This window comes from Microtus pennsylvanicus, chromosome 10 (assembly GCF_037038515.1).
Source record: "Microtus pennsylvanicus isolate mMicPen1 chromosome 10, mMicPen1.hap1, whole genome shotgun sequence".
Lineage (NCBI taxonomy): Eukaryota > Metazoa > Chordata > Mammalia > Rodentia > Cricetidae > Microtus > Microtus pennsylvanicus.
In genome coordinates, this window is record NC_134588.1 from 28,667,089 (window position 1) to 28,686,824 (window position 19,736).

Consider the following 19,736-nt stretch of genomic DNA (forward strand, 5'->3'; position numbering starts at 1 on the left):
GCCTGCCTCTGCCTCCCAAGTGCTGAGATTAAAGGCGTGCGCCACCACTGCCCGGCAGGACCTGGTTTTGATCCTCAGTTCTGACATGGCAGCTCACACCCTGATCTAGTTCCAGTCCCAGGGCATCCGACACTCTTCTGGCCTCCAAGCACCCTGTATGCAAGTGGTGCCTCCTCATGCATGCAGGCAAAACAGCCATATATGAAAAATAATAAGATAATAACCAAAGCCTCCTGAAAAAGTCAGGTTAGCAACCTGACAAGATGACTCAGCAGTTAAGAGCACTGGCTGTTCTTCCAGAGGACCTGGGTTCAATTCCCAGCAATTCCCATGGCAGCTCACTGGATCCAATACCCTCTTCCGGCCTCTGTAGGTTCTACCTGTACATGGTTGAGCAGATATACATGCAGGCAAAACACCCTTACACATAAAATAAAAAGTTCAAAAGAAAAAGCCAGATACAACTTTCTGTGCTGTATCTGCTGCACAGGGCAGACAGAAAGAGGTGGATCCTGGGAGCTGGGCTTGTTTGAGTGAGAATTAACCCCCCACCATGGGCTTAGTCCTTAGTTGGTGAACCTTTAGGAAGGATTAGGAGGTGTGGTCTCTTTGGAAGAGGTGTGTCACTGGGAGTGGGCTTTGAGTCTCTCTCTCTCTCTCTCTCTCTCTCTCTCTCTCTCTCTTTCTCTCTCTCTTCTACCTGAGGCTCAGGATGTAAAGCTCTCAGCAATTACTATTACTTTGGCACCAGCCACATCTGTCTTCTTCCCGCCATAATGATCAGGGACTGATCCTCTCAAACTGTGTGTCAGCCCCCAATTGAATGTCTTCTTTTCGAAGAGTCATGGTGTCTCTTCACAGTGCTAGAACACTAACTAAGACACTGGCCAGCAAGCCGAGCCAGAACAGAGAGCTTCTGGTCCACAGAGAGAGCCTGTCTAAAGGCAATAAGGTGAACGCGCTAGAACGAGACTCTCGAGGTCCTCCTCTGGCCGCCACATGTACTTGTTAAGAGCGTGCGTACCTCTCTCATACACGAATTGAAATGTGCATTAATTTAGTCACATGTGTATGAATATGGTCCATGCCTGTGACTAGGAACATAACCACCTGTGAACTATACTCCAGTCCATCTTACCTTTTTTTTTTTTTTTTTGGCTAAACCCAAATCATTAGTTTTTTGTTTACTAGAGCTGTGTCTCATCATGTTAACTTGAGTTTCTAAAATCTTTCTGAGTTTTTTTTTCCAATGAGAATACTTCTTTGCTAAGAGTGCTGAAGGATCAGTTTCCTTAATGTCTGTGAATTTTAGAAAATATTCAATTTATATGATGCTTATTTATCCCAAAGCCAACTGAAGTAGAGCCCTCCTCTGAGAGTTTATAATCTAACTTGTTAGGTCCATGTGGAGGCAGGAAAGTACATATATTCTAGCCCTGAGAGGTAAAGGCCCGCCTGGGTTCAGGGATGTACCTGGACAGAGAAGTAAGAGCAAGCCCTTAGAGACTTTGCTCTAAGACCTCAGCCCTGACCCTGAAGAGTGTCACAGTACCAGAGAGAGCCAGGACCCCTCTTCTTGTGACCTGGCTCTGGATGGACAGAGCGACCAAGACCAGCCATGCACAACAGCCCTGCTTTCCGATCATGGTGGGAGGCAGCCAAGCTATAGAAATACCTCCTCTTGGGAAAGGGGACCAAGAGCACTCCCAGTTTACCCTCAGACACTGATCCTAGGTCACCCACCTGCCAGGCCCTAGTGGCTAGAGCTACTGAAGACAGCACTTAGAGATCTCAACAGTGGTGTGTGTGGCCACAGACCACTGCTCTAAAGGAAATAAGAGATGCTTTATCCCGAGCCACACAGGAGTGATGGAGACCCAGGATGCAGATGCAGGCTAGTCTACTCCTAAGTAGGAGAGATTATATGGGCTTTTGTAGCCAAAGGAGGAAGGAAGCCACAAACCAATGCATTTTTTTAAAAAAAAAAAAATTGTTAGCCGGGCGTTGGTGGCGCACGCCTTTAATCCCAGCACTAGGGAGGCAGAGGCAGGTGGAACTCTGTGAGTTCGAGACCAGCCTGATCTACAGAGCTAGTTCCAGGACAGGCTCCAAAGCCACAGAGAAACCCTGTCTCGAAACCCCCCCCCAAAAAAAAATAAAAAAAAATTGTTCTTGGTTTACATACGGGTGTCTTGCCTTCATGTGTATACATACAGTGTATGTGTACCTGCCACCTGTGGAGGTCAGAAGAGGGCACTGGATTCTTTGGAACTGGAGTTATGGATGGGTCTTTTGCACAAGCAACAAGTGGTCTTAACTGCCGAGCCGTCCCATAATCCAGCCCCATAAATCAATACATTTAGCAAATACAGCGGTGGGGGCATTCGCAGATCGTTCTTTTGGGTCTCAGCTGTTATCTGTTAGCATCTGAGCGTGAGGGCTGCTGGAGGCAAGTGGTCTGCCTTTCATCAGGCTATAGCAAACATTAACTAAGCTTAACAATACATTCCAAGAGGTTTACCCAACAGTCATGAGAATGTTAGGCCAGATGCAAAGGTTAAAAGTAAATGGCATGGGGAAAAGAAATAAACAGTGTGGGGCTGCAGGGATGGCCCAGGGGGAGAAGTGTGTCTGCTGCCCAAGCACGGGGCACTGAGTTCGGATCCTGGGCACCCAGGTAAAAGTTGGATCTGGAGGCGTGTTCCTGTAACCCCGTTGCAGACGTAGCTTGATCTCGGGGGGCTTGCTGGCTAGCTAGTCTAGCTGCAACAAGCTCCATATTTAGGGAGAGATCTTGTCTCATAGATAGATAGATAGATAGATAGATAGATAGATAGATAGATAGATAGATAGATAGATAGATAGATAGATAGATAGATAGAAAGGTTGAGAGTCCTAGAAGACACCTGATATTAACCTCTGACCTCTGTCCACATGTGCAAACATGGGTGAGCCTACCTGCGCACATATCACACACACACACACACAACATTTTTTATAGTTTTAAAAAAAACACCAAAAAACCAAACCCACTGTTTGTCTGATGGGTCTAAGAGAGCCTAAGATGGTTTTGGCTCCAGGTGCTCCCCTCTGCATCTTCCCTGGCTCTGTCAACTGAAACCAGAGTGCCCTTCACCCTGATGCCTTATGTCACTCCTTGGGATGCCTTCAACTTCCGACTGCTGGTCACCTATGTATTTCCTTGCTCAAAGATTGACTCTGCGTTTCCCGGTCTAAGGTCGATGGCTAACAGTTCTGCCCTCTGAGAGGCTATGACTTGTTCCATCCCGTGCAGACCACACCCAGCAGTCAGCTAACCAGCTGTCTGAAAACGTTAACATCCTTGACCTGGTAAAGTCCAACCCATGGCTACCGAACTGAGAAGAACAATGCTTTATTCTTCCAAGAGCCAGTTTGAACACGGGAGTTCCGCCTGCAGCGTGCGTCACAGCTGCCCAGCCTCAGGGTGGTCTCTTAAGACAAAGCCCGTGTCCAAATCCTGACCTTTCCTCCTCTACCAGGTACATCCGACCCACACCCCGTGGGTCTCCTGCAATCAAGGACAATCGGGAATGCACGGTTTACAGCCCTACTTGAGGTAGGAGATGTTAGTATGTGATTTAATGGTTTGTTTGTAACTCGACTGTGCAGTTCTCAGGCATGAACTTTATAGGTGAAGATGTCGAGTTGCAATATCAAAAGGCTGCCCGCCTGCTGGGTGAAACCTCCTTTGGACCGGCTCCTACACGGGCTAGTTCTGAATGAAAGCGTCTGCCGTGTGCTGCTTAGATTGCAACTGAGCGAAACCTGAATCCTGGGCGCTCTGCTACTCACGAAGGACAAAACCATTCTGGGTCTCCTGGGAGTCCCAGCGGCTGCCTGGCAGAGGAAGTGCGGCTGTGGAGGGGTGCGTACTCTTCTCTTGAGATGCCCCCGAGCCTCTGTTTCTTTGTGCTTTCTGTGAGTCTAGTGACAGAGCAGAGCTCTCAATGGAAGGGCGTAGTGTGGGCTGAGTCTCTTTGCCCACTGCTGCCCCGCCTCTGTTCTTATCGCCGGCAAAGGAGGAGGACCAGCAGTCACCAGTGATTCAGTACTCCTCCAGGCCGTTGTCTAACCTTTCACACACAGGCATTCTGGTACCGACAGCACCACACGGATATATATATATGAGCCTCTGACAGCTCGCTCTCCAGAACAATTTAAGCTGGGCGCGGTTGTGTACACTTGTAATCCTACTTGGGAGGCTGTGGAGGCCTCACTCCAGAGTGCAAGGCCATCCTGAACTCACACAGAGAGGCCCCATCGCAGCAAAAAAAAAAAAAAAAAAAAAAAAAAAGAGGAAGGCTTTATATTTCTTTGAAGATTTCAAAGGATTTAATGGTCCACGCTTAACGGTTGTAAAGAGCTCTCCAAAGAGGAGGCAATTATAAAGTAACTTCCTTTAAGGACCTTTAGGAAAAGCAAGTTAAAATCTGAAGGCTTGCTGGGTATAGCAGCACAGGCCTTTGCCCGCAGGACTTGGGTGACAGAGGCAGGAAGATCTCTGTGAGTTGGAGGCCAGCCAGGGCTATAGAAAGAGACCCTGTCTCAAAAAAATAAAAATATCTTAAGATTGTACAACTTGTCTTGTTCCTTATGTTTCACAAGTTACCAGTGTGTGTAAAATGTCCAAATAGCCTTCTGTATTGACTTCATTTCATTCCTGCACTTTGTATAATTTATTAATTTTGTGTGCAGTACTGAGGACTGAACCCAGGCTTTCATACATTCTAGACACGCTCTCTACCACTGAACTATATCAAAAGCCACTTCTGTATTTGAGGTGGGGTCGGACTAAGCTGCCCAGGCTGACCTTGAGACTGTGGAAGTGGCTAGGTTATAGACCTATACCAGAACGTTGTATCATTTCCAGTCTTTTAAATGAATTGAGAAGCCAGGTGGTGGTGACTCCCACCTTTAATCTCTGTGAGTTGGAGGCCAGCCTGGTCTACAGAGTGAGTGCCAGGACAGCCAGGGCTACACAGAGAAACCCCATCTTGAAAAACAAAACAAACAAAGTGGATTGAGAAGATCTCGTGACCTAAGAACTTGCCCTGGGGAGTGTCCATCTGAGAATAAATGCTACCAGGCTGTGGGGGCGGTGCCTTGGTTCATAATGTCCTTGTTGATCCTGTCTAGTTGCTCCACTGAGTGTGAAGTATTGAAGTCTCACGTTATTGGTATTGAATCATCTTACAGCTTCCTTCAATTCTGTCCATTTTTGAGGCTCGGCTGTTAATTGCAAATGCATTTATAATTGCTATATTATTGATTGACTCTCTCTCACACGCACCCTCTATTCCTGAGACAGAATCTTGCTACAATTACCAACGCCTTTAGACCCGCAGTCTTCCCGCTTTCCCTCTGGAGCACTGTGGTGTCGGGCACGCCCCTCCATGCCTGGGCTCAGTCGTCTCCTGTTATAAACCCTCCTTTACCTCTAGCGACCATTGTTCCTATGCCATTCTAGCTGCTATCAGTTATCATTCACCTGGTAGATTCCCCTCCCCCACCCTTTCAGTTCCAGCCTCTGTGTCCTTCGATCTCAAATGTGGCTCTTTTGCACAGCATATGGTTTGATCGTGTTTTGTATCTGTTTTGTCAATATTTGCGTTTTCTTTATCTTTTCATGCCGCTGAGGCACATTGGGTATAGCTTAGCAGCTTGGGACTCCGGTTGGCTTGGGGCACGCTCACACCTCTCCTCTGACTGTGCACCTGGCAACCTAGCCCTTCTGTCTGCACGCACTGTGCACACACTCTTCTCCCAGCTCTGCACAGAGCAACCTGGTACCCCCATCTGCATCAAGCTGGACGTACACCCAGCACCCAGCAATGGAATAACGCCTCTCATAACAACCATCAATGACTCCTCCTTTGTGTTCCATTTCTTTTTTTCTGTTAATGTGCAGGGGCAAATAAAATAATCAAAGGGTCTTTTTTAAAAATTTTAATGTATGGTAGTACACCGTGTGCACCCTGGTACCTGCTAAAATCAGAAGGAGACAAATCTGCTGGAGTTGGATTTATACACAGTAGTGAGTCAACACGTAGGTGCTGGGAACCGCATCTGCGTTTTCTGGTAAAGCAGTCAGTGCTTCTAACTGCCGAGCCACACTCCCACTTCTGTGCTCAGTTTCTATCTGAACGGATTCGGACATATTCGAGATTTGGAGCTAGGGGCTTGATCCAGCCTGAAACGGTTCTGGGTGCATGCGCAGTAAGGCAAACTATGCTCTCAAAAATGCAGTTTTTACCTTATATTCTGCTTATTCATTCTTGGGCACGCATAAGATTAAAATCAGATGCATTATACAAAGAAGAGCTTACATAACCCAAGCCTGTCAATAAAGACAGAGCTCCCCTTCTGCTCTTGGTGACCCGCCTCTCCTCCTATTGACCCCGTAAAACAGTGACTGGGGCATTCGAGTCCCTAACTCTGAAGAGCCACAGCTTGCAGGCACCTGATCTGCCCTGTCACTCTGCTTTTGAATGCAGTCCTCTGCCATTTTGAAATCTAGTTCTTTGAATAAAACTCTGAAATCTAGAAAGACCCTGCTCAGATGGTGACACCCGGGAACAGTGCTGGGCATCTTCTCTAGAGCCTTGCATACACTAGGCAATTGATCTGCTTTCAGACTGTGTCTGCATTTCACTTTCTTTCCTCCTCCCTGACTTTTTTGTTTGTTTGTTTGTTAAAATACAGGATCTCTCTATACAGCTCTAGCTGGCCTAGAAGTCACTATGTAGACCAGGCTGGCCTCTGACTCACAGAGATCCACCTGCCTGTGCCTCCTGAGTGCTGGGGTTAAAGGGATTGAGATTAAAGGCGTGTGCCTCCATGCCTGGTTCAGTCAGTACTGGAGATGGAGTTCAAGGCCCCGTGTAAGGTAAGTGAGTGCTTTACCAACTGAGCTACACCCTCTGGCCCAGTGTAATTACTGATGGGATTGAATTTACACCTGTCATTGTAGGGGGCTCATTTTAGTTTCTTATGGGGCAGGTGTCTAGTAATTAAGTCTCTGGTTTGTGGTTTGTTTTCATGTGAAACTGGCTTAATTCCTTTCTCTCTCCCTGCTCCCTTCTGTGCTGGGAACCCATGCTAGCCATGTGCTCTACCATTGCTATAGCTCCAGACTCTGCTTAATGGTTGAATGATAGTTGTGTTGGGTATAGAATTGTTGCTAGTCTTTCTTTTAGGATTCTTTGTCTTGCCACTGAGTTTTTACAAATCAGTTATTGATCTTACTCAAGATCACTTATATAAAATTAATTAGTTCTTGTTTTCTTCAAGATTCATTTTAAAATGTTTTCTATGACAAATATACATCCCTTTGAAGTTAGCCTACTGGGAATTCTCTCCATTTCTTGACTATACAAACTTATAAATACTGTTTTCTGTTCAAATTTTATAAGTTTCTTAAAATTAAAAAAAGATTATTTGTTTTATTTTATATGTAAGGGTACTGTGTATTGGTGTACCATATACATACAGTGCCAGAGGAATCCAGAAGAAGACTTTGTTCCCTGCAACTGAGTTAGACAGTTGTTAGACGTTGTGTGGGTGCTGGGAATTAAACCTGTGTTCTCTTGAAGAGTAGCCAGTGCTCTAAACTGCTGAACCAATTCTCGAACACCCTTTCCATACATGCATTGCTCTTTATTCTTGTGTAAGACTTTAAGACAATCCTGAAGCCATTTTTGACAATTCTGAATCCTCTCGGCCTCTGTGCCATAGTGCTTCCCCTCCTCCCCTGGGAACCAAGGACCTAACAGCTACACTCGCACGTACTCAGTTCCTGAACAATTACCCATATACGTATGCTTTGGTTCGGTCCCCTGGGAAACGGGGTCAAAATGACCTCTTACCTCATCTGATCTGGCAACAGCTCTCCCGTCAATTATTGGTAATAGCCCTTTCAAATAAGCCAATCAGAATAGTCAAAGAACAACCCCTCTTGCTTCTGTGGCCCCTTTAAAAGTAGGCTGTACCAGCTATTCGAGGTCCCTCGGCTTCCCGAATGCTGGGAGACCCTGTCATGACAGAATTAATAAAATCCTCATGCTTTTGCATTGGCCGTGTGTATGAGATGGTCTCTGGGGGCGACTCCTTCTTGGTGTTTGGGCGCTAGAGTCCAATACTTGATTTGAAAAGTGTCTGCTTATTTCATTTGCACATTCTTTTACTGGATTATTTGTTCTTTTGATGTTTAAGTTTTGAGTTCTTCATGTATCTCCCCTGAGCACTAATTTTCTGTCAGATGATGAGCTGCCAAAGCCTCTCTCCCGTTCTCTGGGTGAAGGCTCACTCTGGTAGCTTTTCCTCGGCTGTGTAGGAACTTTTAAATCCTTTTATCAAGACTCGCTCTTTCCTGAGTGATGGGAGCCACAGCTGGAAAGCCATTGCTGTGCCTGGATCTGGAAATGTTTCCCTTTAGCAGTGTCTCATATTAAGGTCTCTGGTCCTTGTTGAGGTGCGCTTTCTAGTCTATGAGCCTATAATAGAAACAGGAACCTCGTTTCAACCTTCTGCATGTGGACATCCAGTGTTCCCAGGACTGCTCATTAAGGAAGCTGTCTGGCAGCTTTGTCATGAATTGGATGATTATAGCTTCATGGGTTTACTCCTGAGTCCTTCATTCCATTCTGTAGATCATAAGTCTGTTTCTGTGTCTTTGGAATGGAGTCTCTTCAGAACAGCTGGAGGTGTTAATCCCACTGAATGAGAGTAAAGACCTTTACCCAACTTCTTTGGTCAAATTATGGAAGCTTTATTTTCTGTCAGACGGTGCTATACTCCCTAAAGTGGGGTTTGAGAAAATAGCATTAAACATACAAGAGAGTGGGGTTTATAAAGCCAAAAAAAAAAACCTGCAAGGGAATGGGGTGTCCAAGGTTTTTGGTTATGCAGGAACTTGAGTGAACATCTCAAAATTATTTGGCAGAATGTCTTACCAGGGTGGAGGTTAGGGGTGTGTGAGATATGTCAAATTCCAGATCGTGGGCCCAGACTTAGTCAAATCCAAGTTCTACAGAAGACAGGAATGAACTTAATCTTTGACCTTATAACAAGATGGCTTCTAATCTTAAAACAGAGTTAGGCTGGTTCATCAAAACTTGCTATGTAGATTAGGCTGATCTTGAACTAACAGCAAGCAACCCACCTGCCTCAGTCCCCCAGATGCTGGTATTTCAGTTATAAGCCACCACACCTGGCTTCTATACTATAAATTGAAATTAGCTACAGTAGTATCATGCTTCCCCTCACTTCAAGCTTCCCACATTGTTCAAAATAATCTCTTAAGTGATGTTCTTCAGTGACGTTAGAGGCTACACCCCTAAAGTCTCACCAATATGACTGCCCAAACATGATCTGAGCAAAGCTGACACCAGTAGACATGGTAAAGTGGACGGGAGTGGCTAGCCCACCAGGCTGCAACCCTACACAAAGAACAATAATCAAATGGTTGAAGCCGGGAGTGGGAGAGTGGTCTTCCCCAGGGAAGAGCACACCAACTGGTTGTCCAATGCCAAATGCCCTGAAAACATGTATACAAGTAACATTATATGGACGGAGCAGGTTATATTTGGGAATATGCCTGTATATGCACATATGTGGTTTGGATGGGAATGGCCCCCATGGGCGCATATATTTGAATGCTTAGGGAATGGCGGCATTTGCTGCAGCAGGTGCTGGGGACCAGCCTCAACAAAAACATCACTTGCCAGGGTAGGGATGTGGGGATCAGAAAAATACTTAAAGAGTACAAAGATGTGAGTAAAATAATAAAACAGAAACATTTAGGATAGTACCAGGAGGGGGTTCCGGTGAATACCGAAGTCACCTGTGTTTAATTCCAATTACATAAAATACTCTGATTCCAAAAAGTAGGCATAAGATAAAAAACTGCATTAACATGATACAAGGAAACAAACGGACCAGTTGAAGTTTGAGGGCTACATTCATAGTTAAACATTCTGTTGCTAGAACCAAACAAGTCACGCTCACACCCTAGACCAAAACATTCTGTAGGCAAACCACTCCCTGGGTGGAATCCATTGTTTTCCCCTTAAGGGAGTAGGAACTTAGTTGGATCCTTAGACTTTTGTTTGAGGTAGAAACATAGCCACTTCTCTATACCCTGAAATACAAGGTCTGGCTATTAGCCATACCTGTTGACAATAACCCTGAGAAAGTAGAACTCTGATCTAAATCTACCTTTGTTTGAGGTAGAAACAGACAGTAACCTTGAAGGAATAGAGGTGAGTTCCAACTCTCTGACCTGTGGTCAAAATGGAAATAGGCTCACATTTTTGGGCCTCCACAAGCAGGCAGGGCTATTCCTCCTCTACTTACTGGAGGAAGTATGCCCCTGGGAGTGGGCTTTGAGGCCCAAAGGTCCAAGTCAGGCCCAGTGGCTTTCTGACTTCCTGCTGCCTATGGATCTGAATGTAGAACTATCAGTTACTTCTTGAGCACTATGTCTGCCTATGTACAGCATGCTTCCCGCCCCATGATAATGGACTAACCCTGCTCTGAAACTGTAAGCCAGCCAGTTGCTGTGATGTCTTCTACCAGCAATAGAACACTGACTGAGATTTTATAGAGATATATATATAATAAATGCAATAGTCATTCGTGAAAGTGGGTCTGCAGGGAGAACCTGTCTCTGCCTCCCGAGTGCTGCGGTGGGAGTAAAGGCATGTTGTTCTGGGGTATATTGTTGTGTTCTGACAAAAAAGCTGGCCTGGATGTCAGAGGGCGGAGCAAGGCCCTAGTTAACCATAGAAACTGGGCAATTGTGGCCCATGCTTTTATTTCCAGCACATTTCAGCACTCAGAAGTGACAAGGTGGGGTGGAGACAGGATCTCAGCCCTTTGGGTGTAGGAAGGAGACAGGTAGGAAGCAATTGGGCAATTGGTGGCTGCTCCTGGCTCTTTGATATTTCAGGTTTTTACCCTGATATCTGACTCCTGGTTTTTATTGATTAAGACTAATTAGATTAATGCTTCCAATGTGCCCCCATACCTGGCTCTATTTTTGAGAAATTATTCTTTTTTTTTTTCGAGACAGGGTTTCTCTGTAGCTTTGAAACCTGTCCTGATACTCACTCTGTAGACCAGACTGGCCTCAAACTCACAGAGATCTGCCTCTTCCTCCCGAGTACTGGGATTAAAGGCATGTGCCACCACTGCCTGGCTTAGAATTATTAATCTTAGAACCCAGTCATTCTGACAGATTCACAAATAAATTAACAAGGGCCTGAAATTCACATGGATTTGGCCAGTTTGTATTTTTAAAGCAACTGTTTTCTGCCTACAGGCTCCTAAAAGAAACACACATGAGGGGGTTGGGGAGATGGTTAAGTGGTTAAGATCACTGACTGTTCTTCCAGAGGACCTGGGTTCGAGTCCTAGCCCCCACATGGTCCACAACCATCTGCAACTTTGCTATCCAGGGGATAAGATACCATCTTCTGACCTCCACAGGCACCAAGTATTCATGTGGTACACGCTCATCTAGGCAGGCTAAACACTCACATGTAAAAATAAATAGAATAAACTCAATAAATAAAAAAAGAAAGAAAGAAAGAAAGAAAGAAAGAAAGAAAGAAAGACACACGAAATCCTGGTTTTTCTCCTTGACCTCAAATTCTTGCTTGGGCTGGGGCTGCTTTCTAGGTCCTCTGCTTTCTCCAAATAACTCCAAAGCTCACACAGGTTGCAGAAGACCAGGGCCAGAGCTGAAAGTTGAGACCGAGCTGCGCTCCCTGAGACGCGCCTGAGACCTGCATTGTTCTGGTCCGCGTTTCTGCTAAGGCCCAGCGTGTGTGGTTTGCCTCGGTGGCTAGACAAGCTGCAAGGTCCTCACAGAAGCTATAGCAACCTGCCAAGATCAAAACAAGAGGCGGCTTACGACTTAAAGGCTTTCGGGAAAGTTCAAAGCGGCAACTATAAAAACCCACCTGACTTAATATGACCTTCTTTAAAATAAGTCAAATACACTCTGAAATCTGCAGCCCAAAGCCACGTAATTTCCCTCACCAAAAACTTCTTTTGTCGTCCAAAAATGTATTTCCTATTTCTGAACCAGTGCTCACAGTCCACCACGTTCGGTGGCTTGGAGGGTTATGCTCTCTAAATGAAGGACCCCTGGGAGCCTTGACCTTCATGGTCATTTTGCTGAGACTTAAAATCATTATGGGGGTGGGGCGTGAGGCTCAGTGAGCAAGAGTACAGAATCCTGACCACAGCTGGGCCGCGGTGGTGCACACCTTTAATCCCAGCACTCGGGTGGCATAGGCAGACGGATCTCCTTGAGTTTGAGGCCAACCTGGTCTACAAGAGCTAGTTCCAGGGCAGGATCCAAAGCTACAGAGAAACCCTGTCTCGGAAAACAAAACACACACACACACACACACACACACACACACACACACACACACACACACACATAACAACAACAACAACCAGAATCCTGACTACCAGGGAAGTCATCAGTGAGGGGTCAAGACCCCTTTCTGCTCTTCGGAGGATCTGGATTTAGTTCCCAGCGCCCATGTCAGCTGGCACACAACTGCCGGTACCTTTATCTTCAGCAGATTCAACACCATGGACACCTGCACTTACTTGTACCCCACCCCTAATACGCTTACACTCCCTCCTCTCCTCCCAGTCCCTTGCCCTTCCCGTTAGAAAAGTGCAGGCCTTCCCATGTGTAATCAACTCACTTTTAAGGTTCCATTTTGTGAACACACGAATTCATTTGAGAGGAGAGCGCCACTGGAGGGGTTCCCTGCAGGAAAACAGCCTCCTGAGAAGGTACCTGCCTGGAGGACTCAGAAGCCGATGGGCCATGGGCCGCAGGGCCGGGCACACTTCCGCTGACAGCCAATCTGAGCAGCTGTCCAGGGGGTGCCGGTGCGGAGCCTGTGCTAAGGCTCCAGACGCTGCCGAAGACAAGCCATGTTGGTGGAGTCAGACTTTCTGTAAGTAGGCTCCGAGGGGCTCCAAATGAAGCTGTGAAGATGAATTCTGTGCTGAAGCCCCAAGTTGTTGGAGATGCCAGGACCGTGGGACGAGTGTCGGGGAAACCCGCGGGAGCAGTGTGGAGCTGGTCTAGAAGAGGCAAGGTGTGCTGCCCACAGCAGAGCTGAGGGGCAGGGGCTACTCAAGCCCTCTGGATCCGGAATGATTCCGCCGCAAGCATGTCATGCCTGACATAGGACTGCAGGATTCGGTTATTTTTCCCTCCTGGGTTTTAGTCTTCCTCTGCTCCGATCTTCCCTTACTATGCCTCCATTCATCCCTTCTGGAATGGGAATCTTTATTTTCTGCCATTGTATATGGGAAGTATGTCACCTGTATTTTGATTTTACATCGGCTCACAGTTAAGAGGGTGCTTTAGGTCTCAGAAGAGGTTTTTGGACTTGTGAACAGTCTCGAGATTTGTTAAGATGATAGGGATTTTTAGAGTTGAACATGATGCATTTTTCAGTATGAAATAAAAATGACTTTATGGGCCAGGGATGTGATGCTGGTCTCCATAGCGAGTTCCAGGCCAGACAGGAACACAGTGAGATCCTGCCTCCATTATGACAATTATAATAATAATACGCTTCAGAAACATCTAGCAGACCCAACCTAAATGTGAACAACACTACTACCAGGACTGGACTGAATGGAAAGAGCCCGCCCCCTGGCTGGCAGCAACCTTCATTTCCTGATGGGACAACCGTCTGCCCAGAGTCTCACACTCCTGCTGCCCTGACGGTCGGTCCACTCAAATTAAGAGCAACACAACCCCCCTCCCCCTTAAGATACTAATGACAGCAGGGCAGAGGTGGTGTGCGCCCTTAGTCCCAACACTTGGGAGTCAGAGACCGCCCTGGTCTGCTGTGCTAGTCCCAGGATGGCCGGAGCTAACACTGAGAAACCCGTCACGAAAAACAAAACAAAAAAACACAAAAGAGGATGATGAAAAGATTCTACATTCTGCGGACAGACCGATACAGGTCGATTTTCCTAAACTCATCTGAAGTAATCCTTTACCTTCACAGAAAAGCTCAGGGCAAGGGATGGTAGAGACGCCATGAAAGTTCCAGGAAGAATTTCTCCCCAAGCTGAGGAAAATACCAAGTGACGGAAGCTGTACTTTCCTACATCTCAGCTTCAGAAGTTAGAAGACGTCCTCTTGTTCCGTCAAAGCTGCTTGAAGAGATGTGTGACAGACCCAGGCATCGAGCTGCCAGCACTCGGCTGAGGTACTCCTCAGACTAATGTGCTGGAGCCAAGGAAAACCCACAGCTCCTGTTCCGTTTGGTAGTAGCTAGGTCTTCATTGGGATGCAAGGGGCCACAACTCCAAAAGGGGAGCAAAAATCAATCATAAAGGGGGAAGGAGGGAGCTGAAAAGATAGCGACATAAAACGCACTGAACATAAAGTATGGGAACACTGTAAGGAAATCAAATCAGCAATAAACAAGAGAAAGATTCAAAGCAGTTCAACATAAACCGACATAGAGCTTGTCATAGATGTCTCAGGGAGTTAATAGCAGAAAGGCGAACATGCTGAGAACGAGGGAAGAGGATGACTGGAAAGGGCTGGTGAGTTGGCTCCGTGGACAAAGGTGTCTGCAGTCAAGCCTGACGATCTGAGTTCAATCCCAGGGCCCACATGGTGGAAAGAGAGAACCAACATCCCCAGGCTATCTTCTGACCTCTGCAGGTTGCCATGGGAGCCTCCCACACAAAACAAATAAGTGTAATAAAAAATGTCAGTGAATGAAAAGGATTATGGCAGTAGAGGACAGAAAACATTAAATTCCAGAATTGCCATTGTTTCCGGGGGCCCGGGAGACCGTTCAGTGGCTGATGGCACAGGCTGCTCTTCTGGTGGACCCAGATTTGATGCCAGCAACCACGTGGTAGCTCACAACCATCTATAATTCCAGTCACAGAATACAATGGCCTCTTCTGGCTTCTGCCGGCACTGAGCATGCATATGGTGCATAAATATACATAAAAATAAAATAAAACTAATTAAAAACTAATAACTGCTGTGCCTAAGTAGAGGGGAGAATGGGAAGGAAGTCAAAATAGAAAAGTTTTTTAAGCTTCTAGCTCAAAGATCACTATATTACAGAAAAAGGTAATTAGATACAGGTACAAAATAAGAACACTATCAGTTCTGAAAGCAGTCAAAATAACAAATTTATTTTTTTTTTGAGACAGGGTTTCTCTGTAGCTTTGGAGCCTATCCTGAAACTAGCTCTTGTAGACCAGGCTGGCCTCGAACTCACAGAGATCTGCCTGCCTCTGCCTCCTGAGTGCTGGAATTAAAGGTGTGCGCCACCACCGCCCAGCCATGGATATTATTCTTGATTCCTACAACGTCAAACATAAGACACCTGTGGAAAATGGATGTCAATATGGGGAAGAAAGATTACGACTTTCTTAGTCCTAAGTAAGCCAAGAGGATGTAGTAAAACAGGTATTGTCAAAGCAGCATCCGTGAGCCCCATGGGTCTTTGAAATCTCCCCACTCTCGCTGTGTAATTAGCTCCTTATTGGCCTCCTTCCTGTGGTGTCGTTTGTGCGGTGCGGCTGGGCCATGGTGCCAGCTACACTGGTCACCACTGTTCCTCACCTCCACACACTCACAGGAAAGGAGGAGCGTCCTGGGTGGAACGAGAACTCTCATTTCCATAAGTTTGAACCTGAGCGTACATTTTTCATCCTATTCCATGGAACAACTAGGGATTACCCACAAAGCACCCTGCAGCCTATGGATTGGAGGATCAAGGGAACACACGTGTGAACTGCAAGCTAACCTGCCTGCTGCTTTCAGGTAGCATCACTGTCGCCTGAAAAGGAACAAAACAATCTGGTTATTTCAAAGAAAGCAATTTTTTGTTTTTGTATTTGTTGTCAGTGATGATGGCCTCGCTCACGAGGTGTGGGGTTCTGTCCTCAGCACCAGAATCAAGACGAGGTCTGAAGTTCAAGTGTAGAGAGAGCTGTGCCCATCTCTCTGGGCTCAGATCCCTAGGACCTGAAAATGTTTTCTGATGAGCCTTGTGGTCACATAAATGATTGTGACTGCTTTGATATCATTAATGAAATGTGCAAACATTTGCAAGATATATAACTCAGTGAACCAAATTTTCCAGTTGGCCAATTGCATGGTAGCCACAAAATCGTACGCAGGGAAAGATTCCTTTTCCACTTATGAAAATGCAGATCAAAGGGTTCTGGGTGCAGCAGGAGGCTCAGCGATAGAGCTATTGGTGTCACGTGGCTATTGCGTTGTAAGGAACAACTCCTTCTTCGGCTTTAGTACAGTGTTAAGGGAGGACACCCAGAATTACTTGAAAATATGAAATGTTCTTTCCCAGTTCGATATGTGGGAGAGGCCAGCTTCTTATTCCATTTTCTAACTGAGATAATATAGCAAATTGAATAGAAGAATATGTAAGAGTGTCACTGCCTTCTATCAAGGCATTAAGCTCATTTGCACAAAAATGTATTTTATACCTGACCAAATGAATCTTCCTGAAGACACCAGGAAAGTTCCTTAGATATGCGAGGGCTTCTTAAGACTTGAGCTGAGGAGATGGCTCAGTCAGTCAAGTGCTGGTCCAGCAAACACGAGGGCCTGGGTGTGGTGTCCTTTCATCACGTGGGCCCCGAGATGCAAACTCAGATGGTCAGGCTTGGAGGCGGGATTATTACCACTGTGCATCAGGCTGGCCAATGCTATTTAAGACAAAACCTGGAGGCCAGGAAATTGTAAAGTCTCGGTACTGAAAAAAGGCAGAAGAAGGGAAATAAATAATTTGTGATGAGCTGTCTTATTAGCTGAGTTACTTGTACTCAAAGGGGTATTTAAAATCATTTGCCTTTCATTTTTATTTAAAAATACACACATAAACCATCCTATAGCATCACAATCATCCTATAGCTAGACTTAGAACGGGGTCTCCGCTCGGGTTCTTACTCCAAGTCCATGCCCCTTGCATTTCACTATACATCTTAGAGTTTGTTTAATCCAAGTGAGCTGTCCAATCGGTTGCTCAGTTGCCCCTTGGGACAGCACCCCAGGGAGTTGGAGAGATGGCTCAGTGGTTAGGAGCACTGACTGCTCTTCTGGAGGACCCAGGTTCAATTCCCAGCTCCCACATGGCAGCTCACAACCGTCTGTAATTCCAGTTCCAGATGATCCAACACCCTCGCACAGATGTACATGCAAAATACCAATGCTCATAAAATAAATAAAATTTACAAAAAGAGCACTGCTCTTATGGAGGACCTGAGCTCAGTTCTCAGCATCCATGTCTTGCGGATCAAAACCACTTGTAACTCCAGCTCCAGGGGCATCTGATGCCTCTGCTCTTCCTGGGCACCTGCACTCAGGTGCGGGTGCACATACCCACAGACATAGATATAAATAAGAAATGAATCTTATTTTAAAAAAAGTGAGCCGGGCGGTGGTGGCACACGCCTTTAATCCCAGCACTCGGGAGGCAGAGGCAGGCGGATCTCTGAGTTCGAGACCAGCCTGGTCTACAGAGCTCGTTCCAGAACAGGCTCCAAAGCTACAGAGAAACCCTGTCTCGAAAAACCAAAAAGAAAAAGAAAAAGAAAAAATAAAAAAAAGTGAGCTTCACCAATAGTTATCAGCCCAGGGTCATCTTATTTATATAATAGTCCAGTTTGTTTGTTTGTTTCTTTCTTTCTTTCTTTCTTTTGGTTTTTCTTAGGGTTTCTATGTGTAGCTTTGGAGCTTGTCCTGAAACTAACTCTTGTAGACCAGGCTGGCCTTGAACTCACAGAGATCTGCCTGCCTCTACCTCCTGAGTGCTGGGATTAAAGACATGCGCCACCACTGCCCGGCCCAGTTTGTTTCTTAAAGTTTGTTTATTTTATGCGGTATACGTGTCTCTGTGTATATGTACCTGTGTGTGAGGGTGGCCGTGCCTGTGTGCTTGAAGAGGCTACATGAGGTGCTGAGCGTCCTCTGTCAGTGTCTGTCTTAGTTAGGGCTTCTATTGCTATGATAAAATGCCATGACCAAAAGCAAGCTGGGGAGGAAAGGGTTTATTTGGCTTATGCTTCTGTGTTATAGTCCATCATTGAAGGAAGTCAGGACAGGAACTCAAGCAGGGCAGGAACCTGGAGACAGGAGCTGATGCAGAGGCTGTGGAGGGAGTTGCTTATTGGTTTGATCATCTTGACTTGCTCAACCTTCTTTCTCATAGAACCCAGGGCCACCAGCCTATGGATGGCACCACCCACAATGGCCTGGGCCCTCTCTCATCAATCACTAAATAAGAAAATGCCCTGGAGGTTTTCCTTTAACCCTGTATTGTAGAAGCATTTTCTTAATTGAGGTTCCCTCCTCTCAGATGACTTTAGCTCATGTCAAGCTAAAACTCTCCAGCACACTCCCCACCCATTCCTTTCAGGTCAAGATTTCTCCCTGAACCTCAGGTTCATGACTTCTAGGCGAGACTGCAAACCAGCAAGTGCCAGCAATCTTCCCTGAGAGCTGGGGTCATAGGCTTTTGTGGGGACACCTGGCTTATTACAGAGATGCTGGGACTCAAATTCTATCCCTCATGATTACTGAGCAAAGGTTCTGAACTGTTGAGTCATCTAAGCTCCATTTTTTAATTTCAAGACTGTGTCCCATGCAGGTCAGAACAGCATTGACCTCTCTACATGGCTCAAGATGACCTTGGATTTCTGCTCTTCCTGCTGGAACTACAGGTGTGTGTCATACAGGTGTGTGTCATACAGGTGTATACTAGGGATTGGCTCCAAGAATCCGTGCACGCTAGGCAAGTACTCTAAACTCCCATTTTATCTATAGACTGCTTTGAGGAGTTTCTCTACGTAGGAAGCTGACGTGTTGGGAAGCTCCTAACCATAAATACCAATATCCTTCGAGGTTGTGCATAAGGAGATAGTGGAAAACCATCAGCTGGGCGTCTGTGTTCTTCTATCGCAGGATTTTACTTCGGCACCAAGGCAGATATCCCGCGAGCTGATGCAGCAGGAGCTGCAGAGCCCCTCACCCGTCTGGGTGCCTGGGAATGTTGCAGTGGCTGCAGCTGTGGTGAGTTCTACATACAGAGAACAGATTGCCATTGAGACCCAAGTCTGGGGCTGGCAAAAGGCCTGACTTCCACCCTGGGAATCTATGTAACACACGCAGAGTGAAAGAGAGAACCGACTTCACAAGGGTTGTCCTCCGGCCTCCACAAGCATGTCCTGGCAATCCTCCCCTCTCATACACAATAATGATAATTTCCAAAATTTAATTAAAAGAAGCATGTATGGTAAATTGACTGAAGAGGTGTATTGGCATTTCAATTGTATTTTAATAAATAAAGACTGCCTAAAGATCCGAGAATAAAACGGTCCCACTGGCCAGTCTTAGACAGATTACAATAACACACACCTTTAATCTCAGTAGCCACACTCGTTGCCCTAGAAGTCGGGTGGTGCATGCCTTTGATCCCAATGGTTTATGCCTTTAATCCCAGCCTTAGAGAAGAACATAAGACAGGGAAGACAGCTCTCAGGACATTCTCACCCTGAGATTACCGGAAGCAAGATCAGACTGACGTCGAGGTAAAAGCCAGTGGCTGGCTGTTTTGCTTTTTGGATCTTCAGGTTGAACCCCGATTTCT

The 19,736-nt window shown here is 46.1% G+C and overlaps 1 long non-coding RNA gene across 1 annotated transcript; it reads left to right on the forward strand.

Annotated features, from left to right (window-relative positions):
* The first annotated feature begins 3,316 nt into the window (after window positions 1–3,316).
* Window positions 3,317–19,160, forward strand: LOC142858231 (uncharacterized). The gene is made up of 3 exons (XR_012911991.1): window positions 3,317–3,598; window positions 18,738–18,810; window positions 19,052–19,160. It is a non-coding gene; the product is annotated as an uncharacterized LOC142858231 (long non-coding RNA).
* The last annotated feature ends 576 nt before the right edge of the window (window positions 19,161–19,736 follow it).